The 25,549-nt window shown below is 41.4% G+C and overlaps 1 pseudogene across 1 annotated transcript; it reads left to right on the plus strand.

The window, feature by feature from the left end:
* Positions 1-19,260: 19,260 nt before the first annotated feature.
* LOC306874579 (NLR family CARD domain-containing protein 3-like) lies at positions 19,261-24,693 on the plus strand (annotated as a pseudogene). The gene is made up of 6 exons: positions 19,261-19,319; positions 20,238-20,345; positions 20,461-20,521; positions 20,957-21,161; positions 21,319-23,068; positions 24,516-24,693. The product of its transcript is annotated as an NLR family CARD domain-containing protein 3-like (transcript).
* Positions 24,694-25,549: the final 856 nt, after the last annotated feature.

The raw sequence follows: 25,549 nt of genomic DNA on the forward strand, positions 1-25,549 counted from the left end.
AGTGTTATACTTCAGGCTCTGCTGCCATCCATAGAGACCATTGAAGGAGCCTGGCTCCTTCAAACATGGGCTCTTTTTTATGAGAGCCTCTGCGACTGCACATGGATGTGCATCACTTGGGTAGGGAGTGTAAGAAAAGATGAGCTCAGCTAAACACTCCAGAATGTTGGACTTAACACCAGGGTAAAACTTCTCTTTGCACAAAAGGGAACCATCTCTGAGGTAGTTTTCATTGCCCTTTTGAAGCAGTAGTTCAGTGTTATATGAAAACTTTGGAATAGGAAACTCAGTTGGCCATGGCTTGTGCATTCCACGGCTACAGGGACTGAGTATTATAGTGTCATCAGATTTTGCAGAGGATGGAACCACTTGATGTTGATGGTTGAGACACAGAGTCATTTTCTGACACTGATCCGGAGACAGAGCAATCTTCTGTTGGGAGCTCAGGAATGTCAACATTTGTAAACAAAATGACAGGTGGAACATACACTACCTTCAGTGTGTCCCTATCGTTCAGGTCATCAATTGAACTTAAAGTAACAAAGTCATCAAAATCCTGGTCTTTGCACTGAAGGCTTATGTCCATTGAGATCCCAAATGTGTGTTTAATTGTTGTTTCCAACTCTTTAACTGTATGTGGCATTCCAGGAAGACAAAGTTTCTTTATGTCATGGTCAAGGATGACTCTAAATTTTACAGCTGCCTCCATTTTGATGATGTAGCCTTAAAAAGATGACAAAACAACATATTATTTTTACATTCAGTCTGGCATTGTTTAGCAAGCATTCTTTGTATGTGCGTGGTATATAAAAGAAACTTGAAGAGAACTGTGAAAAATGCATACATCAGTACCACTTGAATTATACCAAACGGTATATGAAATGTGCATCTATTCCAGACAAATATGGCGCTTCAGCGTCACCATACACCTTCCTGCAACCTTGTAGTCTGAGAGCGGACATACATCAGTGAGATAAAAGCCTGGTAGTTTTAAGTTGTACAGTATATTTAACTACTGTAGATTAAGGATTTTAGTCATCACATGTCAGGATCTTAAATTATCACAGAAAAAGTTGAGTAAACGTTAGTGGCAACTGACAGCTTACCAAACTGCCTCAGACACAGACTGACTGATAATAAGTAACTGCTCTAATTGGTTGATTATTACTGTTTGTTGTGGGGAGGAGACAGAAAGGTGATCATATCTGCCGTCTGTTGCTGGTTGGTACATAAAAACATCTTCAGAAATGTAATTGTATGGAGCCCACACTATTGTTTGCAATTTTACCTATGTTTTACTTACCTGGGAATAGTTATAGCTGTAATTGTATCTATTCTGAAGTTTTTTCTTACCTGAATGTGAAGCTTAAGACCCCGGGAAACAAAAGCGCTTGGGTATCTAAAGATCAGGAAAATGCATGTTAGAATAAGGTTAAAATTCAATGGTAAATGTAACTTATTTAAGTAATAGTTTAGAAATAGTTTTAGGGTTTTTTCAACCCAAAATCTGTCATCAATTGACTATGCAGTATTAAAAAAACATGGATCAAATTTCTAAAATCAGACAGGCTACTAAGCATACATCTCTACATTCAAATATGTGCATCTGCTTAGTAATGCTAAAGTATACTAATTATTATTTATTTTTTAACGTTTAACGAACATTTCGGACTCGGTGTGCAGAGACCTTAACACTGTGCAGCCAACTTAGCTTGCCATGTGTGCAGGATAGCTAGCTAGCTATACAGTACAATTTGCAAACCTAACCTCAGCTCCCTAGTGGAGTAAGCGATTTCGCGTGACTTTACATCACCAATAATTCGGCTAAATTTGCTCAACTTACCGTGTTAATCAGTCACTGAAATTCAGATCCGCTGGAACGAACAAACAGTTGAAGTGCTGAGGAAGATGCTGCATCTGCCCGGGAAAGTCCCCGCCAGTGAAAAAGGGATAATGCCAACTTAAATATTTTAAAATATTTACGTTTGATGAACACACACCTGCCACATCTACAGCTGCTCTAATAAATTGTGTATGTCAACTCACTTTTATAACATTTCTTGTACACAACAACCACATACAAATAAACTACCCAAATAAATTGCAATAGATTTATTTAAAATATATTGTTATATAAAAACTGACATATTTTAAGTAAAGAGGAAGTATATTGATACTTTTGAGTATAAAACAAATAAAATAGACTAGATTACAACTATTTAAAGTATATAAAACCTACTCTGTGGGTGTAGCACTTTTTACAGTGCAGTAAGTTATCAAACTTCGTTGTTATGAGAAAAATGAGGTGGATGTTGTATTAGGACTGACATGTTTGTATTAGGGACCGTCTTTCTACTGTTATTTCTGCCAATGTGCATTAATCAGTTGCCCTTCAAGGTGAACGGCAACAATTTGCTTGATTTGTTTTTTATTATGGTCACAAATTGTTTGAGGTGTTCAGCTTGTCACGTTTAAATGATTACTCTTAATGTACTTTCTGTATTTTATGAGGAATTTGAAACAGTTTGTACAGACAAACAAATCAACTGCAGTGTCTCCAAATTAGGTCATAATTAGCCTTAAGTCAAAATAAAGCCTATTTTTAAGGTTCATTTAAATATTTTTGCATTGTGATATTAAGTAGATCTACATCAAAACTCCCACGACTCTGTCGCCTACTATAAAGAAAAAAAAAAAAAAGTTAAGTACATTTTTAAAGTACATATGGTATATATTATATTAGTATGTGTTTTAATACTGATTATTTAGAATGATTATTTAACTTGTATTATTATTTTACTGATTATTACTTATATACTGATTACTGATTATTTAAAACATTAAATAAACAATGGCAGGGTGCATGAATATAAGAAGATTAATACTTTGAAAGATATTAGATGGTGTAAAGATGATTAAAAACTGATTTTCACCGACAGCGTATGCAGCCATGAGGAAACCAGCAGATCCTGCAAGAACCTGGAAATCCTGCGATCTGGTTTTCATCACAATCAGAGCTATTCTGGTGATCTGTCAATTATCAAATATTAGTGTTTTAAGGTGATAAAGTGGAAAAAGAGGCAGAAATATAACAGAGACTGTAAACAGGAAAAAATAAACAAATACAATTATTATGCATTATTTTTATGCCTAATTTGGTTACAGAAGTAGACTATTTATAATAGCACAAAGCCTTTAACTTTGAATACAGTGATTACTTTTTAACAAAAAGTAACAATGTCCATAGGAAATAAACCGACTCAAGTGACCGAAAGAGAAAGTAAAATCTATTTTCCCTTGAATTTAGTTTCTGCTCATTTGTGTCTGAGAGCATTTCAAATGAGAAGCAACTCATGGAGAAAAACTGAATGAATGACTTTCAAAGCAGATCAGCAGAATTCAGACTGTCAAATGTCAATAGCAGAATAGAAGAAGAAATAAATGACACAAAAAGACTTGCATTCATGAAACAATCAATTAAACAAAAAATAAATACATTTTCAATTGTAATCTTGCAATATCTATCTATATATATATATATATATATATATATATATATATATATATATATATATATAATAGTGCTGTCAAATGATTAATCGAAATTAAATCGCATCCAGAATAAAAGTTTTGTTTACATAACATTTGTGTGTAATGTGTATATTTATTATGTATATATAAATACAAACCAATGACTTGTACATAAGGGTACTGTTATTTTAGACACGTCCAAAACTGTTTCAACAGAGATGGAAATACAATTTTAAATACATGAATTATGTTTCCATCTTTGTTGCCACAGTTTTGTTAGTGTCTTTTTCTGTTCTAAAGAAGGGGGTGTCCCAACACTTTTGTCCTTATAGTATCTATACAAGCATTGTTGTTTGGTGATGAGTTTTTGGCACAAGGTCTGCATATAAAGTCACACCAGAGGTGTTCAGCTGGGATCAGGACTTGGCTTTCTGCAGACCAGTCAAGTTCTTCCACACTGACTCAATCAATCATGTCTTTTTGAACCGTGTCTTATACACAGAGACACTGTCATGTTAGAATAGAAAAGGGTTCTGTCCAAACTGTTGCTATAAAATTAGAAGCACACAATTCCCTAGAATATCATTATATGCTTAAACATTAAGATTTGTACTCATAGAAATTACTAAAGTAGTCAAACATGTTCATTAGAAGGGGGTGACCCAATACTTTTGGCAATATAGTGTGTATATACACACACACACACACACATCTGAAAAGAGCAAGTCTACCTCCACCCATCCTCACCACATTCTACAGAGGCACCATTGAGAGTGTGCTGACCAGCTGCATCACTGTCTGGTACGGGAACTGCAGTGCTGCTGACCGCAAGACCCTCCAGTGGACAGTGAACACAGCTGCAAAGATCATCGGTGCCCCTCTCCCCTCCATCCTGGACATCTTCCTTACACGATGCTCCAGCAAAACCAACAGCATCGTGAAGGACTCCACCCATCCCTCCCACAGTCTCTTCCAGCACCTACCATCAGGAAGACGGTACCGGAGCATCAGAGCCCGCTCCGCCAGACTGCTCAACAGCTTTTTCCCCCAGGCTGTGAGAGCCCTGAACTCAAACCACCCCGCCCCCCTCTGAAACCCCATGCACACCCCTACCTCCTGAAACATTTATTTCTCCATGTGGAAGCAGCTGATCTTCTGCACAGAAGACTGGAGCTTCTTATTGCAAGCATGCGGCTGGTTGTGATCCGTCTGTAGAAAAGAAAACAGATGTGGTGAAAGGAAAATGTGAACTCTGGTATATTCTAAAGCTGCCATGCAGTTAATAATCAACACACTTATCACCTCTAAACACTGACAACGTTTGGGGACGCTTGTTATTATAAACAAAGACGTTTATGACCCTAACAAGTATTCACATGGCATTTAGGCCAAATCTGAAATGATCTGGCTCAATAAATAAGTGATATAACGCATATAAAATGTATCCGAGACAACTTTGTTTTGCTGCAGATGTTCAGACAGTCTCGCAGAAGCAGTCCTTATTTACTCTGTCAGAAAACTTGACAAGTAGTGTCACAGCTCAATGTAGAAGTATATGAATCCAGTACTGAATATTGAAAATGAACTGTATACTTTTATTTTTATTTATTTAGATATGTATTGTTTTATTATTATATCTGCAACCTATATATAAAATTGTCTTGATATGGATGTCATAAATAAATAAATAAATAAAATCAGTTGCCTATGAATTCTTAATATCTTCATCAGTCATCAGTTACTATTTAAGCAATGTATTATTTCCAGTGAAACCCCCGTAATTATTAATAATAAGATATTTCCACTAATAATTCTACTGTAATTATGTTGAAGCAGTTTTACAATCAAACTAGGTGTTAACAAATTACACCAATTTACTGAGATTCATTTTGTGATTCCAGAAAGTTGGTCCTTAATAAAAGCAACTAGCCTATTGTTTAGAGCATTATTATGCTTAATATATATATATTAATGTTATTGTAATATAACTAACTTGGTCTTGGGGCGCTCTGCATGCAGCCTCTGGTCTATAGTGAGCAGCATGTGTGGATCATTGCAGTCATCTACTGGACAATTCATCAAAATGTTTATTTTCCCCAGAATAGAATAACATAAACTGTGTGTTTATTTAAAATGACAAAAGAAGTGCAGAAGTTGTTAATTACTTTAGGTAATTTTCCTGTTCCTCATTACATATGTTTTCCTGGGGAGCTCAGAAGTCTCCAATATTGTCAATGTACAATTTTACTCCATTTAATAAACCATAAACATAAAGTACTTTGTTCAAATACTTGCTGAATGGAAAATTTGGTCAAAAATATTATTAAAAATAAAAGCTTTGTTTGTCATCTTCATCTGTCAGTTAATAATCAGGTCTTGATCACTCGATTTATTATTTCAACTTCACATAGTTCCCCTAAAGATCACCGGCGCTGTTGCACCCAATTCTATAACCAAATCTATACCTTTTCCTGGATATCTACTTTACTGCAAAGCTCTCCAACCCTGATGAAACCAGACTCCATTACTTGAGTAAAAGTATAGATACTGCTGGACAAATATTACTCCATTGCTCCATACTTTTATTTAAGTAAAAGTACAAACTTGCTTTTAAAAGTACTTGTAAGTACCAAAAGTAAATTTCCTTTTTTGTGTCAACTTTATTGGTGTTGTATGTAATAGCTGCAAGGCCTTATGCCTCTGAAGCAACTCATAATCCATTACACTTACTGAATACACTGACTAGCTTGTAGTAGGCTATCTTTGGAGCATAGAGCTTTTAGGATGTTAAAAACATATCCACCTTGTTTTTCAATGCAGAAGTAAGGCGTTTTCTGTGACCATGTGGGACTTCCGGTTCATTAGCCGCTGTAGAGAAATAACGAGAAGAATAACAACATGCAATAAACGGTAACATTGTTTGCACTACAAACCAGTGATAATAGTTAAAGGGGTCATTGGATGTTTTGCATGTTGTTTGAACATAAATGTATGTTGGCAGTGTATGAACACAATCACCCTATAATGATAAAAATCCACCCAGTGCTTTTTTTAATCCCCATAAATCATTACCCCTTTCTCAAACCAAGTTATTCTCAGAGTAACCAGCAGCCTTTTATTACACTTATATCCTGGTTTTTATAGGTTTGATTTATATAACTGTTTGAAATAGTTAAGTTTTTAACTTACAGCTGGAGGATCATTGCTTTCTCTGCTTCTCACATTACTAAAGAAAATAATGAGATTCTTGACACTGTTAAAATATTCCTCTCGTATCCTGAAGAGGAGCAAGAGATGAGGAAGCTGACAGAGAGCCATTAGTTTGATATTTTACAGAGAGCTGCCTTTATATATTCAGTTCAACAACACTCCTGTGAGGAAAATACATTCAGGGGTTATAACTTTAAATAATAAAGAATAAAAATCATTATTAAGAGACTCAAACTCCTCCTTGTGACAGAGAAAGTGAAACTATTCCAGCAGGATCTGTTTTGTTATATGAGGAAGTAAACTACATGAAGAGAGAAAAACACAGTGAGTGTCACGAGTTCACAATTATCTTTGATAGCCAAACTCAATCCAGACTGATTTAAAGTGAAGTACAGCAGCAGGATCAGATATTCTGAAAGTAGTTAAAATGACATTAGGAGATAAAACACAGAGTCTGTAAATCGTCTGATTCCAGCTTTACTTTCATTTTAACACAGTGCTCGTCTGAACTTGTTATGCAGTTTGTGAATAATGTGATTCTGTGTAAATAATGTCAGGATGAAATATTTTGTCATGTGTGCAGGTCATTACTGAGGATTAGGAAGTGCATCTCAGATAGGCCTACGCATGTCGATGTATAGCCAACGATACGATACATTAAAGATACATATGAAGCAGCTAACGATGCGATACGATACGATACACCCCTATTAAGCCGAGCTGTGCAATTTTCATCCAATTTTGAGCCGAATTCTGTCTCGTGCGACTCTTTTTTTGAGTCGGGTCGAATTTCAGCTTTGTCGTGCGTCGTTTGTCGTGCAGTGTTTGCTCGGTGTACAGGGGAAATGAGAAGCAATTAGCCTCTCACGACAGGAAATAGCATGGTCAGATGAATTTCAGACATGTCGCCCATCGTGAGGGTATTGCACAGTTGAAGCAAAGCTACGAACCACTGTCCCAAACTGCTTTTTCCCTCACTGCGCTTGCGTGGAAATAGAGCCATTTAATCTTTAATGCGGCAAGAAAGAAAACTAAAAAAAAGGAATGTCTTTTGATAAAATTATGTTATTATCACGGGAAATGTGAATCATTGTCCATCATTATGCAATTAGTAATATAGACAAAAAATTGTAATAATGACAAACAAGTCGCAGCATTACCAGCTTCACTGTACTGTAAGTTACAGAAGGGCCTACTGAAAGTAAAGCTGGTAATGCTATTTATAATTAAAATTCAACTGAAAAATTGGAAGAACATGTAAGAGAACGATGTGTTTTAAAGAGAATAAAAAATAACATCAAAAATAGATTGGTCTTGTCTGTTGTTTATTAATTCATGACGTTCTACTATGTTGTCCGTTGACACTGTGGAACATCACACTAACCTTTAAATAACATTCTACTAACGTTAAGGAAACTGGGCATTTTTATGTTCAAATGTTACAAATCAACGTTCCTAGAATGTTGAATTTTAAATCAAAATTAAGTTGAAAGAACGTTTGGGGAACATCATACGTTTTAAAAAAAATGTTCCTTTAACGTCAAGAAAACTGGTCATTTATGTTCCTAAAACCAACACTGAATATTTGTAGAACATTCTTATAACAAAATTCTGTTAGCTGCGTGATGCTTTTTATTTTTTTTAAGCTATCTCTGGCTATCGTCCCTATACTGTGTCATCGTCTGCAGAACTCGAGTATTTCACACATATAGTGTGTGAGCACATAAATCGAGCTCGACAATCGGACCGTACAGTGTGAGCACATAAATCGAGCTCGACAATAAGACCGTACAGTGTGAGCACATAAATCGAGCTCGACAATCGGACCGTACAGTGTGAGCACATAAATCAGCTCGACAATGCACATAAATCAGCTCGACAATCGGACCGTACAGTGTGAGCACATAAATCAGCTCGACAATCGGACCGTAGAGTGTGAGCACATAAATCAGCTCGACAATCGGACCGTACAGTGTGAGCACGTAAATCAGCTCGACAATCAGACTGTACAGTGTGAGCACATAAATCGAGCTCGACAATCGGACCGTACAGTGTGAGCACATAAATCAGCTCGACAATCAGACCGTACAGTGTGAGCACATAAATCAGCTCGACAATCAGACCGTACAGTGTGAGCACGTAAATCAGCTCGACAATCAGACCGTACAGTGTGAGCACGTAAATCAGCTCGACAATCAGACCGTGCAGTGTGAGCTCATAAATCAAGCTCGACAATCAGACTGTACAGTGTGAGCACATAAATCGAGCTCGACAATCGGACCGTACAGTGTGAGCACATAAATCGAGCTCGACAATCAGACCGTACAGTGTGAGCACGTAAATCAGCTCGACAATCGGACCGTACAGTGTGAGCACGTAAATCAGCTCGACAATCAGACCGTACAGTGTGAGCACGTAAATCAGCTCGACAATCGGACCGTACAGTGTGAGCACGTAAATCAGCTCGACAATCAGACCGTACAGTGTGAGCACGTAAATCAGCTCGACAATCAGACCGTAGAGTGTGAGCACATAAATCGAGCTCGACAATCGGACCGTACAGTGTGAGCACATAAATCAGCTCGACAATGCACATAAATCAGCTCGACAATCGGACCGTACAATGTGAGCACATAAATCAGCTCGACAATCGGACCGTAGAGTGTGAGCACATAAATCAGCTCGACAATCGGGACCGTACAGTGTGAGCACGTAAATCAGCTCGACAATCAGACTGTACAGTGTGAGCACATAAATCGAGCTCGACAATCGGACCGTACAGTGTGAGCACATAAATCAGCTCGACAATCAGACCGTACAGTGTGAGCACATAAATCAGCTCGACAATTAGACCGTACAGTGTGAGCACGTAAATCAGCTCGACAATCAGACCGTGCAGTGTGAGCTCATAAATCAAGCTCGACAATCAGACTGTACAGTGTGAGCACATAAATCGAGCTCGACAATCGGACCGTACAGTGTGAGCACATAAATCGAGCTCGACAATCAGACCGTACAGTGTGAGCACGTAAATCAGCTCGACAATCAGACCGTACAGTGTGAGCACGTAAATCAGCTCGACAATCAGACTGTACAGTGTGAGCACATAAATCGAGCTCGACAATCGGACCGTACAGTGTGAGCACATAAATCAGCTCGACAATGCACATAAATCAGCTCGACAATCGGACCGTACAGTGTGAGCACATAAATCAGCTCGACAATCGGACCGTACAGTGTGAGCACGTAAATCAGCTCGACAATCAGACTGTACAGTGTGAGCACATAAATCGAGCTCGACAATCGGACCGTACAGTTGTGAGCACATAAATCAGCTCGACAATCAGACCGTACAGTGTGAGCACATAAATCAGCTCGACAATCAGACCGTACAGTGTGAGCACGTAAATCAGCTCGACAATCAGACCGTACAGTGTGAGCACGTAAATCAGCTCGACAATCAGACCGTACAGTGTGAGCACGTAAATCAGCTCGATAATCAGACAGTACAGTGTGAGCACAAAAATCAGCTCGATAACCAGACTGTACAGTGTGAGCACATAAATCGAGCTCGACAATCAGACCGTACAGTGTGAGCACATAAATCAGCTCGACAATCAGACCGCACAGTGTGAGCACATAAATCGAGCTCGACAATCAAACCGTACAGTGTGAGCACGTAAATCAGCTTGACAATCGGACCGTACAGTGTGAGCACGTAAATCAGCTCGACAATCAGACCGTACAGTGTGAGCACGTAAATCAGCTCGACTATCAGACTGTACAGTGTGAGCACATAAATCGAGCTCGACAATCGGACCGTACAGTGTGAGCACATAAATCAGCTCGACAATGCACATAAATCAGCTCGACAATCGGACCGTACAGTGTGAGCACATAAATCAGCTCGACAATCGGACCGTAGAGTGTGAGCACATAAATCAGCTCGACAATCGGACCGTACAGTGTGAGCACGTAAATCAGCTCGACAATCAGACTGTACAGTGTGAGCACATAAATCGAGCTCGACAATCGGACCGTACAGTGTGAGCACGTAAATCAGCTCGACAATCGGACCGTACAGTGTGAGCACGTAAATCAGCTCGACAATCAGACTGTACAGTGTGAGCACATAAATCGAGCTCGACAATCGGACCGTACAGTGTGAGCACATAAATCAGCTCGACAATCAGACCGTACAGTGTGAGCACGTAAATCAGCTCGACAATCAGACCGTACAGTGTGAGCACGTAAATCAGCTCGACAATCAGACCGTACAGTGTGAGCACGTAAATCAGCTCGACAATCAGACCGTACAGTGTGAGCACGTAAATCAGCTCGATAATCAGACAGTACAGTGTGAGCACAAAAATCAGCTCGATAATCAGACTGTACAGTGTGAGCACATAAATCGAGCTCGACAATCAGACCGTACAGTGTGAGCACATAAATCAGCTCGACAATCAGACCGCACAGTGTGAGCACATAAATCGAGCTCGACAATCAAACCGTACAGTGTGAGCACGTAAATCAGCTCGACAATCGGACCGTACAGTGTGAGCACATAAATCAGCTCGACAATGCACATAAATCAGCTCGACAATCGGACCGTACAGTGTGAGCACATAAATCAGCTCGACAATCGGACCGTAGAGTGTGAGCACATAAATCAGCTCGACAATCGGACCGTACAGTGTGAGCATGTAAATCAGCTCGACAATCAGACTGTACAGTGTGAGCACATAAATCGAGCTCGACAATCGGACCGTACAGTGTGAGCACATAAATCAGCTCGACAATCAGACCGTACAGTGTGAGCACATAAATCAGCTCGACAATCAGACCGTACAGTGTGAGCACGTAAATCAGCTCGACAATCAGACCGTACAGTGTGAGCACGTAAATCAGCTCGACAATCGGACCGTACAGTGTGAGCACGTAAATCAGCTCGACAATCAGACCGTACAGTGTGAGCTCATAAATCAAGCTCGACAATCGGACCGTACAGTGTGAGCACATAAATCAGCTCGATAATCAGACCGTACAGTGTGAGCACATAAATCAGCTCGACAATCAGACCGTACAGTGTGAGCACGTAAATCAGATCGACAATCGGACCGTACAGTGTGAGCACGCAAATCAGCTCGACAATCGGACCGTACAGTGTGAGCACGTAAATCAGCTCGACAATCGGACCGTACAGTGTGAGCACGTAAATCAGCTCGACAATCAGACCGTACAGTGTGAGCACGTAAATCAGCTCGACAATCGGACCGTACAGTGTGAGCACGTAAATCAGCTCGACAATCAGACCGTACAGTGTGAGCACGTAAATCAGCTCGACAATCGGACCGTACAGTGTGAGCACATAAATCAGCTCGACAATCGGACCGTACAGTGTGAGCACGTAAATCAGATCGACAATCGGACCGTACAGTGTGAGCACGTAAATCAGCTCGACAATCAGACCGTACAGTGTGAGCACGTAAATCAGCTCGACAATCAGACCGTACAGTGTGAGCACGTAAATCAGCTCGACAATCAGACCGTACAGTGTGAGCAGGTAAATCAGCTCGACAATCGGACCGTACAGTGTGAGCACGTAAATCAGCTCGACAATCCGACCGTACAGTGTGAGCACGTAAATCAGCTCGACAATCGGATCGTACAGTGTGAGCACGTAAATCAGCTCGACAATCAGACCGTACAGTGTGAGCACATAAATCGAGCTCGACAATCAGACCGTACAGTGTGAGCACATAAATCAGCTCGACAATCAGACCGTATAGTGTGAGCACAAAAATCAGCTTGACAATCGGACCGTACAGTGCGAGCACGTAAATCAGCTCGACAATCAGACCATACAGTGTGAGCACATAAATCAGCTCGACAATCAGACCGTACAGTGTGAGCACATAAATCGAGCTCGACAATCAGACCGTACAGTGTGAGCACATAAATCGAGCTCGACAATCAGACCGTACAGTGTGAGCACATAAATCGAGCTCGACAATCAGACCGTACAGTGTGAGCACATAAATCGAGCTCGACAATCGGACCGTACAGTGTGAGCACATAAATCGAGCTCGACAATCAGACCGTATAGTGTGAGCACGTAAATCAGCTCGACAATAGGACCGTACAGTGTGAGCACGTAAATCAGCTCGACAATCAGACCATACAGTGTGAGCACGTAAATCAGCTCGACAATCAGACTGTACAGTGTGAGCACATAAATCAAGCTCGACAATCGGACCGTACAGTGTGAGCACATAAATCAGCTCGACAATGCACATAAATCAGCTCGACAATCGGACCGTACAGTGTGAGCACATAAATCAGCTCGACAATCGGACCGTAGAGTGTGAGCACATAAATCAGCTCGACAATCGGACCGTACAGTGTGATCACGTAAATCAGCTCGACAATCGGACTGTACAGTGTGAGCACATAAATCGAGCTCGACAATCGGACCGTACAGTGTGAGCACATAAATCAGCTCGACAATCAGACCGTATAGTGTGAGCACATAAATCAGCTCGACAATCAGACCGTACAGTGTGAGCACGTAAATCAGCTCGACAATCAGACCGTACAGTGTGAGCACGTAAATCAGCTCGACAATCGGACCGTACAGTGTGAGCACGTAAATCAGCTCGACAATCGGACCGTACAGTGTGAGCACGTAAATCAGATCGACAATCGGATCGACAATCGGACCGTACAGTGTGAGTACGTAAATCAGCTCGACAATCAGACCGTACAGTGTGAGCACATAAATCAGCTCGACAATCAGACCGTACAGTGTGAGCACATAAATCGAGCTCGACAATCAGACCGTACAGTGAGAGCACATAAATCGAGCTCAACAATCAGACCGTACAGTGTGAGCACATAAATCGAGCTCGACAATCAGACCGTACAGTGTGAGCACATAAATCAGCTTGACAATCGGACCGTACAGTGTGAGCACATAAATCAGCTCAACAATGCACATAAATCAGCTCGACAATCGGACCGTATAGTGTGAGCACAAAAATCAGCTTGACAATCGGACCGTACAGTGCGAGCACGTAAATCAGCTCGACAATCAGACCGTACAGTGTGAGCACATAAATCAACTCGACAATCAGACCGTACAGTGTGAGCACATAAATCGAGCTCGACAATCAGACCGTACAGTGTGAGCACATAAATCGAGCTCGACAATCAGACCGTACAGTGTGAGCATATAAATCGAGCTCGACAATCAGACCGTACAGTGTGAGCACATAAATCGAGCTCGACAATCGGACCGTACAGTGTGAGCACATAAATCGAGCTCGACAATCAGACCGTACAGTGTGAGCACGTAAATCAGCTCGACAATCGGACCGTACAGTGTGAGCACATAAATCAGCTCGACAATCAGACCATACAGTGTGAGCACGTAAATCAGCACGACAATCAGACTGTACAGTGTGAGCACATAAATCGAGCTCGACAATCGGACCGTACAGTGTGAGCACATAAATCAGCTCGACAATGCACATAAATCAGCTCGACAATCGGACCGTAGAGTGTGAGCAGATAAATCAGCTCGACAATCGGACCGTACAGTGTGAGCACGTAAATCAGCTCGACAATCAGACCGTACAGTGAGCACATAAATCAGCTCGACAATCAGACCGTACAGTGTGAGCACGTAAATCAGCTCGACAATCAGACCGTACAGTGTGAGCACGTAAATCAGCTCGACAATCGGACCGTACAGTGTGAGCACGTAAATCAGCTCGACAATCGGACCATACAGTGTGAGCTCATAAATCAGCTCGACAATCGGACCGTACAGTGTGAGCACATAAATCAGCTCGACAATCGGACCGTACAGTGTGAGCACATAAATCAGCTCAACAATGCACATAAATCAGCTCGACAATCGGACCGTACAGTGTGAGCACATAAATCGAGATCGGCAATCGGACCGTATAGTGTGAGCACAAAAATCAGCTCGACAATCGGACCGTACAGTGTGAGCACATAAATCGAGCTCGACAATCAGACCGTACAGTGTGAGCACGTAAATCAGCTCGACAATCGGACCGTACAGTGTAAGCACGTAAATCAGCTCGACAATCAGACCGTACAGTGTGAGCACGTAAATCAGCTCGACAATCAGACTGTACAGTGTGAGCACATAAATCGAGCACGACAATCGGACCGTACAGTGTGAGCACGTAAATCAGCTCGACAATCGGGCCGTAGAGTGTGAGCACATAAATCAGCTCGACAATCGGACCGTACAGTGTGAGCACATAAATCAGCTCGACAATCGGGCCGTAGAGTGTGAGCACATAAATCAGCTCGACAATCGGACCGTACAGTGTGAGCACGTAAATCAGCTCGACAATCAGACAGTACAGTGTGAGCACATAAATCGAGCTCGACAATCGGACCGTACAGTGTGAGCACATAAATCAGCTCGACAATCGGACCGTACAGTGTGAGCACATAAATCAGCTCGACAATCGGACCGTACAGTGTGAGCACATAAATCAGCTCGACAATCAGACCGTACAGTGTGAGCACATAAATCAGCTCGACAATCAGACGTACAGTGTGAGCACATAAATTAGCTCGACAATCAGACCGTACAGTGTGAGCACGTAAATCAGCTCGACAATCAGACCGTACAGTGAGCACATAAATCAGCTCGACAATCAGACCGTACAGTGTGAGCACGTAAATCAGCTCGACAATCGGACCGTACAGTGTGAGCACGTAAATCAGCTCGACAATCGGACCGTACAGTGTGAGCTCATAAATCAAGCTCGACAATCGGACCGTACAGTGTGAGCACGTAAATCAGCTCGACAATCAGACCGTACAGTGTGAGCACGTAAATCGAGCTCGACAATCGGACCGTACAGTGTGAGCACATAAATCAGCTCGACAATCAGACCGTACAATGTGAGCACGTAAATCAGCTCGACAATCGGACCGTACAGTGTGAGCACGTAAATCAGCTCGACAATCAGACCGTACAGTGTGAGCACATAAATCAGCTCGACAATCAGACCGTACAGTGTGAGCACATAAATCAGCTCGACAATGCACATAAATCAGCTCGACAATCGGACCGTACAGTGTGAGCACATAAATCAGCTCGACAATCGGGCCGTAGAGTGTGAGCACATAAATCAGCTCGACAATCGGACCGTACAGTGTGAGCACGTAAATCAGCTCGACAATCAGACAGTACAGTGTGAGCACATAAATCGAGCTCGACAATTGGACCGTACAGTGTGAGCACATAAATCAGCTCGACAATCGGACCGTACAGTGTGAGCACATAAATCAGCTCGACAATCGGACCGTACAGTGTGAGCACATAAATCAGCTCGACAATCAGACCGTACAGTGTGAGCACATAAATCAGCTCGACAATCAGACGTACAGTGTGAGCACATAAATTAGCTCGACAATCAGACCGTACAGTGTGAGCACGTAAATCAGCTCGACAATCAGACCGTACAGTGAGCACATAAATCAGCTCGACAATCAGACCGTACAGTGTGAGCACGTAAATCAGCTCGACAATCGGACCGTACAGTGTGAGCACGCAAATCAGCTCGACAATCGGACCGTACAGTGTGAGCTCATAAATCAAGCTCGACAATCGGACCGTACAATGTGAGCACGTAAATCAGCTCGACAATCAGACCGTACAGTGTGAGCACGTAAATCGAGCTCGACAATCGGACCGTACAGTGTGAGCACATAAATCAGCTCGACAATCAGACCGTACAATGTGAGCACGTAAATCAGCTCGACAATCAGACCGTACAGTGTGAGCACGTAAATCAGCTCGACAATCGGACCGTACAGTGTGAGCACGTAAATCAGCTCGACAATCAGACCGTACAGTGTGAGCACATAAATCAGCTCGACAATCAGACCGTACAGTGTGAGCACGTAAATCAGCTCGACAATCGGACCGTACAGTGTGAGCATGTAAATCGTGAGCTTTGACTTTACATCGCATGCGATCTGCTCGTACAGTGTGAATTTGTACCTTGATAAAATTGCACAGAAATCACACAGTGTATGCTCGGCCTTTCGATGCAGTGCGATCCGATTTCGATTCGATTCAACACAATGCGATTCGATGTAAGACGATGCCATGGAAAAAAAAAAAAAGTAATTGCATTTATTTCTTTGGTTTAGACAGACAGCAAATCATGAATTAACTTATGTGTTTTCTGATTTCTAACGCATTGATGCCTGTTTCATAAAACAAGTTAATCAAATCAGCCAGGCTTAATTCAGTTAGTCTGACTCATTGTCAAAGTGTTCAAATGTTCATGAGATGGATTGCCTGAGGGAAGAAACTGTTTCTGTGCCTATTTGAAGTTTTAACATGTTTGTTTAGAATAAGGCATGGTAAAATTCCTCTGGGCGCCTGCACATGTGGGTGTGGATGGAAATGAGGAAGTAGACTTGCTTGCAAAGAAAGCATTAAATCATACACAAATATAAATTAATTTAGATTTAAGTAAACTGAAATCAAGACAGTGATATCAATTGTAGTAAGCAAGAAATGGCAAAAGTTATGGAATAGTGGGTCTAAAGGAAGACATCTTTTCCAGATTTAGGAGTGTGTTGGAAATGAGAGGAAAAGATAAGGAAACAGGAAGAAAGATGTCATCATTTCGAGATTAAGAATTGGACATACAGCATTAAACTATAGTCTTCATAAAATAGGGAAGCATGAATGGGGAAAGTCTGACAAATGTGGAGTCTTAGACACAGTGAAGTTTATTTTTATTGAGTGTTCTGCATATGAAAGGGAGAGATTTCAATTAATTCAAGAATTAGGATGGCTGGGAGTTGATAATATTTCTTTAAAAGCATTGTTAGGAAATGGGTCAAGGCAATCAAGAGTACATGAAATATTATTTTAACACCTGACAAGTCAAGTCAAGTCAAGTCTGCTTTATTGTCAATTCTTCCACATGTACAGCACATACATACAGAGAATTGAAATTGCGTTACCCTCAGACCCTTGGTGTAAACAGTTAACATTAAACACGTTCAAATACAGATAATACGGTTTAAACATATGTACATACAACTCTATAGCTATACAAGTAAGGACATTGTAGAAAAAAAATAAAGATATGGATAAAGTGGCATAAGGCGCATGGCAGATAGTGCAAACCAGTTAAATAAAAACAAAACTGTCCAGATATATTTGTAGTGCAAAAAGAGCTTATCAATCTGAGAACATTGTAGAAAAATAAAAATAAAGAAAAGATAGATAAAGTGACATAAGGCACATGGTAGAATAGATGGAGTGCAAACCAGTTAAATAAACCAAAACTGTGCAGATATATGTATAGTGCAAAAAGAGCTTGTCAGTCTGAGGACATTGTAGAAAAATAAAAAAAGATAGATAAAGTGACATGGCAGAATAGATAAAGTGCAAACCAGTTAAATAAAACAAACACTGTGCAGATATGTGTGAAGTGCAAAAAGAGCTTGTCAGTCTGTTAAGTTGACAGGAGAACAGTCTTTTTATGAGACTATCCGAGGAGGTAGTTTGCAGTCAATGCTGGATGAGGTAGTGATCAGTCCAATGTTGCACAAGTGAGAGGTGCTGTCACAGTTTGTAAGTAGGTGGCTGGTCCTGGGGGTGTGGGGAGCCGTGGGGGGGGGGTTCTCATAGTGTCAGAGTTCAGTGTTGTATGGGGTAAGAAGAGGGGAGGGGGGGCAGGGACAGGAGGGAGTTCAGCGTCCTGACAGCCTGATGTATGAAGCTGTCCTTCAATCTGCTGGTCCTCGCCTGGAGACTCCGCAGTCTCCTCCCTGATGGCAGCAGACTGAAGAAGCTGTGTGTCGGGTGGGTGGGATCACCTGCAATGCGGAGGGCTTTGCGGGTGAGACGGGTGCTGTAGATGTCCTGGAGGGAGGGGAGAGAGACACCAATGATCTTCTCAGCTGCTCTCACTATTCGCTGAAGTGACTTGCGGCAGGATGCGTTGCAAGCGCCATACCACACAGTGATGCAGCTGGTTAGGATGCTCTCGATGGTGCCTCTGTAGAAGGTGCACATGATGGGGGTCGGGGCTCTGGCTCTTCTCAGTTTGCGGAGGAAGTAGAGACGCTGCTGTGCTTTCTTGGCCAGTGCTACAGTGTTGTTAGTCCAGGAGAGGTCCTCAAGTCTCAGGTCCAGGACAAAAACAGGAATAATAGATAGAATCTAGTTTTATAGAATCTAACAATAGATAGAATCAAACGGCCATAAAACACCAGAAGAAGAAGAAGAAGAAGAAGAAGAAGGTCATATCAAAGTCCTATAGTCTTTGGTCACATTCACATAGCAGCAGTGATAACCAGAACAGAATGCTCTTTCTAAACAATAAAAGTTTAGCGCGTCCACTAATAAAGAGAGAGAGCTGGATTTGAGAAAATTAACTGTTGAGATGATTCATAACTCACTCTGTGTATCAACATCTGTATCTGCTTTTAGATGAAACCATGGCCTCCAGAATGAATCTCTCTGAAGAGCATCACACACAGATAAAGACAGTCAAGAGGTGAGAAAAACTGAAAATGTTTCACATTTTTAATGTTCAGAAACAATAAATGCACACTACAATAATATTTTTATTTATAGTCAGATTCAGGGGAGTGAATCAGATTTATCTGAACACATCGATGTATCTGTGAGGAAAAATCTTTCAGATCTCTGCAGAGAGGAAGATTCTTCTGTTGAGCGCAGGTGAGATATTATGAGTGTCATATATACTGCAGGTGTGGTGTATTATTGTCACCGGTGTCTCTGTCAGGTGAGATATTATGAGTGTCATATATACTGCAGGTGTGGTGTATTATTGTCACCGGTGTCTCTGTCAGGTGACATATTATGAGTGTCATATATACTGTAGGTGTGCTGTATTATTGACACCGGTGTCTCTGTCATGTGAGATATTATGAGTGTCATATATACTGTAGGTGTGGTGTATTATTGTCACCGGTGTCTCTGTCAGGTGAGATATTATGAGTGTCATATATACTGTAGGTTTGGTGTATTATTGACACCAGTGTCTCTGTCAGGTGAGATATTATGAGTGTCATATATACTGCAGGTGTGGTGTATTATTGTCACCGGTGTCTCTGTCAGGTGAGATATTATGAGTGTCATATATACTGCAGGTGTGGTGTATTATTGTCACCAGTGTCTCTGTTGCTGCTGGATGTTTCTGTGTCTGTCTGTATCAATATGTGTGTATTGCTCTATTTTATTCTATAATGCATGAATGAAAAGGACACATGAGCCAGATTCCTTTTATTGAAAGAAAAATAATACTTTAATCTTTGTTGTATCTTTCTCAAGATACAACAGACTCCTCAAGTGAAAGATGAACATTAAAGGGAGTTTGAAACAGTAAAGGTGTTTCTGTCAGAGCAGTGTGAGATTTTCAGAAACAGTTTGTATTGCTGTTGTGTTTCAGTCTGTGTGAGAATGAATCTCCTGAACCCAGCTGTGTGTCCATCAAGAGTGATGCGTCAATGGATCATCCAATGAAATTCAGCTCGGGAGAATCATCTGCTGATCTGAGGTGCTGTTTAGTTTACAGTATAATTAATATATATAAGATATTCATTCATTTACTTATGTGTATTAAATACATTCATACATATTTACAAAAATATTTAATATTTGTTTAACTACAGTCAAAAACATGAAGGACCAGAATCACATTCAGCAAAGAAGAACTTAGACTCCATTTTCAAGGTTGGTTTTGTGTGTGTGTGCGTGTGTGCGTGTGTGTGTGTGTATCTGTGTGTGCGTGTGTGTGTGTGTGTGTGTGTCTTTCCCAACACAATAACTCTCTGGGTAAAAGTATTAAGAAATGGGGAAATCTGTGAAATCCTCTCTGTAATAGTCACATTTACTTTCCTATCAATGTAAGATAATTTGTAGGCCACTATAAAGCAGATCAATGATCACTAAAGTAGAGAAGCTGAATCCATATGTAACCTGACTGCTGCACAAAGATGAACATCAATCTAGCAAACAGCCAATCGAGTCAAACTCCCTCTTTTAACCTCAGTATCTGTAGACGCTGATGTCTGAGCAAACAGTGGAAGTTATTAGCAGGTGTGATATAATTCAGTTATGTTTAGTATTCATGCCTTTGACTAAACAAAATAATATTCTCTATTTCAGGAGCTTGAGCAGAAAATCATCTCTGTGATGAAGAGTGAGCTGAAAGGTTTTAAGAGACTACTGAGTCCAGATTACCCAGAATGCTCTGAAAGAGACCATTATGCTGACGAGGATCATATCAGAGTCAGAGAGGGGCTTCTGAAGATCACACTGTTCATCCTGAGGAAGATGAACCAGACAGACCTTGCTAACACACTACAGACCAGTAAGAGCTCTGGATCAGCTGATTATAGCCTGTGTTTTTATTATGAACCTTCTGTCTCTCAATCTCATGACACAATCTAATATCTAATATATCAAACCTAAAAATACATTTCTAAAATATTGCTCTGCCAATAACAAGAATTAATTCCTTTGCTCAGAACTGATACCTGTGTATCAACAAAAACTCAGATCCAGACTACAGGATAAATATCAGAGAATCAATGAAGGACTGTCCAATCATGGAGACTCAACACGTCTGAATGAGATCTACACAGAGCTCTACATCACAGAGGGAGGCAGTGGAGAGGTCAATAATGAACATGAGGTGAGACAGATTGAGACAGTGTCCAGGAGACCAGAGACACAGGAGACACCAATCAACTGCAATGACATATTTAAACCCTCACCTGGACAAGACAAACCCATCAGAACTGTGCTGACTAAAGGAGTCGCTGGAATTGGAAAAACAGTCTCTGTGCAGAAGTTCATTCTGGACTGGGCTGAAGGAAAAGCCAATCAGGATGTTCATTTCATATTTCCACTTCCTTTCAGGGAGCTGAATCTGATATAGAAAAATCTCAGTCTTGTGGATCTTCTAAACCACCTTCACACAGAAACCAAAGAATTTAAATCAGCAGATTATGAAGACTACAAAGTCATGTTCATATTTGATGGTCTGGATGAGTGTCGACTGCGTCTAGATTTCAAACACAATCGGAGCTTGTCTGATGTGACAGAATCAGCCTCAGTGGATGTGCTGCTGACCAACCTCATCAAGGGCAATCTACTTCCTTCTGCTCTCCTCTGGATCACCTCTCGACCAGCAGCAGCCAATCAGATCCCTCCTGAGTGTGTCCACCAGGTCACAGAGGTACGAGGATTCAACGACCCTCAGAAGGAGGAATATTTCAGGAAGAGAATAAATGATCAGAGTCTGGCTGATAGGATCGTCACACACATCCGATCATCAAGAAGTCTGTTCATCATGTGTCACATCCCAGTCTTCTGCTGGATTACAGCCGCTGTTCTGGAGAGGATGATGAGTAAAGCAGATAGTGCAGAGATTCCCAAGACTCTCACACAAATGTTCACACACTTCCTGATCTTTCAGACCAAACTGAAGACTCAGAAGTATGATGGGAAATATGACCTTGATCCTCGTCAGGCTAGAAAGACTATTCTGTCTCTAGGAAAACTGGCTTTTGAACAGCTGGAAAAGGGGAACCTGATCTTCTACGAGGAGGACCTGAAAGAGAGCGGCATTGATGTCAGAGAAGTGTCAGTGTACTCAGGAGTTTGTACCCAGATCTTCAGAGAGGAGTCTGGACTGCAGCTGGGGAAGGTGTACAGCTTTGTTCATCTGAGTATTCAGGAGTTTCTTGCTGCTTTATTCAAGCTGCTGTCCTTTTCTGAACAAAACACAGGACTGATGAATATATTCAGATCAACAATGACCAGTTTACTGATGAGAGAAGTGGACAAGGCCTTACAGAGTGAGAACGGACACTGGGACCTTTTCCTCCGGTTCCTTCTAGGTCTCTCACTAGAGTCTAATCAGACTCTCTTACAAGGCCTCCTGAGAAAGACAGTAAGCAGCTCTCAGATCAATCAGGAAACAGCTGAATACATCAAACAGAAGATCAGGCAGAATCCCTCTCAGAGAAATCCATCAATCTGTTCCACTGTCTGAATGAACTGAATGATCGTTCACTGGAGCAGGAGGTCCAAACATACCTGAGCAGAACAGATTACAGTCGTCTCTCTGTCTGCTGCTCAGTGGTCGGCTCTGGTGTTTGTGCTGCTGAACTCAGAAGAAGAGCTGGATGAGTTTAAACTGAGTAAATATGATCGATCAGAAGAATGTCTCCTGAGGCTGCTGCCAGTGATCAAAGCATCTAGAAAGATTGAGTGAGTATTTTACAGTGTCTTTCTTTTATTGACTTTATTGTGAACAGTAGGCCTGTGTTTCTCTACACTGTTTCTGTTTATTTTGAGGTCTTTCTTATTTGACACACTCAGCTAACATCACAGAGCGCTCTACTAATGACCTGAAGTGTTGAATCAAGTGTGTTTGATAAGAGAGATTCATCCAAACTGTGCAAAGATGAGCTGCCGCCAGGAACAGAGTTGTTACTCCCTGATATTACAAATATTGGATTAGAATAAAAAAAATGTTTCTTTGAGTTTGTGTGTGCGTGTGTGTGTGTGTGTGTGTGAGAGCGAGAGAGTGTGTGTGTGTGTCTGTGAGAGTGTGTGTGTGTGTGTGTGTGTCTGTGAGAGTGTGTGTGTGTGTGTGTGTGTCTGTGAGAGTGTGTGTGTCTGCCCGTGTGTTTGTGTCTGTGTGTGTGTGAGAGTGTGTGCATGTTTATGTGGTTTATGAGGACACAAATTTGTATAATGACATGGGTATGACAGAGGTATTACAATATGAAGGTGGGTTATGAGGACACTGCCTATGTCCCCGTAATTCAAAAGGCTTAAAAAAACATACTAAATGGTGTTTTTTTGAAAATCTAAAAATGCACAAAGTCTCCTGTGAGGGGTAAGTTTAGGTGTAGGGTTGGTGTAGGGCAATAGCACACACAGTTTGTTCAGTATAAAAACCATTACGCCTATGGAGAGTCCCCACAAACCACAAAAACCAACATGTGTCTGTGTGTGTGCGTGTGTGTGTGAGAGAGAGAGTGTGCGTGCGTGTGAAGTGAAGTGACATTCAGCCAAGTATGGTGACCCATACTCGGAATTTGTGCTCTGCATTTAACCCATCCAACACACACACAGCAGTGAACACACACATACCGTGAACACACACATACCGTGAACACACACCCGGAGCAGTGGGCAGCCATTTTATGCTGCAGCGCCCAGGGAGCAGTTGGGGGTTCGGTGCCTTGCTCAAAGGGCACCTCAGTCGTGGTATTGAGGGTGGAGAGAGCGCTGGACATTCACTCCCCCCACCTACAATCCCTGCCGGCCGGAGACTCGAACCCACAACCTTTGGATTACGAGTCCGACTCTCTAACCATTAGGCCACGACTTCCCTTTGAAGTCGTGTGTGTGAGTGTGTGTGTGAGAGAGAGAGAGAGAGAGAGTGTGTGTGTGTGTGTGTGTGTGTGTGTGTGTGAGAAAGTGACAGTTGAGATTCAAATTCATGAACATTCCTCCATTGTAAGTCAATGGGATTTTTTTGGCCTGCTTTTTTGTCCGCTGTGTGAACATCGTAGGTCCATTCACTTAAAAGAGATACAGCACTCCTCTCCTCAATGAGCCGGTCGATTTGACAACTCATTCATGGGTCTGTGATAAACAGTGAATGAACTTAACTAATCTTTAGTTGTTCTCTCTCTCTCTGCAGGCTGAGTTACTGCAGTATTGGAGAGGAAGGCTGTGCTGCTCTGAGTTCAGCTCTGAGATCAAACCCCTCACACCTGACAGAACTGGATCTGAACTATAATAAACCAGGAGACTCAGGAGTGAAGCTGCTCTCTGCTCTACTGGAGGATCCACACTGTAAACTACAGAAACTACAGTAAGTGTTATTATATTATTAAACCCAAAAACTGTGTGAAAATACTGCCAAACAAAAACATTTCATGTTAAATGAAATAGTTCACCCAAAAATTAAAACTCTGTCGTCACTTTAATTATCTTCTAATCATTTCAAAACAGCATGACTGTCTTCTGTGAACATAAGAGAAGATATTTAGAGAAATGTTTTTTGTCCACACAATGGAAAGCAATAATACCCAAACTTTGGTTACACTGTAAAAAATGTCAGACCTCCTCAACTCTCCAACAAATTTTCTAGTGACTGATTACATCTACATTTTTCCATCGGCCCAACTGGATTTTTGCTAACTGAATTTTATCAATTGTGGCAACAGTCTGCTAACTGTTGAAATTAAACAACTGTTAACTGTCTAAAAATTAAACATACAGATCCAAAGTTATCCAATCCATGATTTACATGTACTCTGTGGCACCAAGTCTTGTGTAATTTAATCAGTTGAAGAGTATTAAACTGTCCCAACACAGGCATAATCTCTCCTGTGTATGTTTTCAACATGACTCTAGTGTCCTCCAGTGGCTCTGTTGAGAACGCAGCCTGGAAATGTTTCTCAGATAAGATACTCACGGCTGCACCGGCATTCATTTCCATCATAATTTCCTTGCCATATAAATTAAATGTATCTGTGAATTACTTTTTGCTGTTTTAATATGCGGCTTCATATTTACAAATACTAGTGTGTGTGTGTGAGAGTGTGTTTGTGTGTGTCTGCCCGTGTGTGTCTGCGCGCGTGTGTGTGTGTGTATGTATGTATGTATACAGGTCCTTCTCAAAAAATGAGCATTGTGAGGAGTCTGTCAGAGGTGCGTATCGAACCCGGG

Source organism: Barbus barbus (assembly GCF_936440315.1).
Source record: "Barbus barbus genome assembly, chromosome: 9".
Taxonomy (NCBI): Eukaryota; Metazoa; Chordata; class Actinopteri; order Cypriniformes; family Cyprinidae; genus Barbus; species Barbus barbus.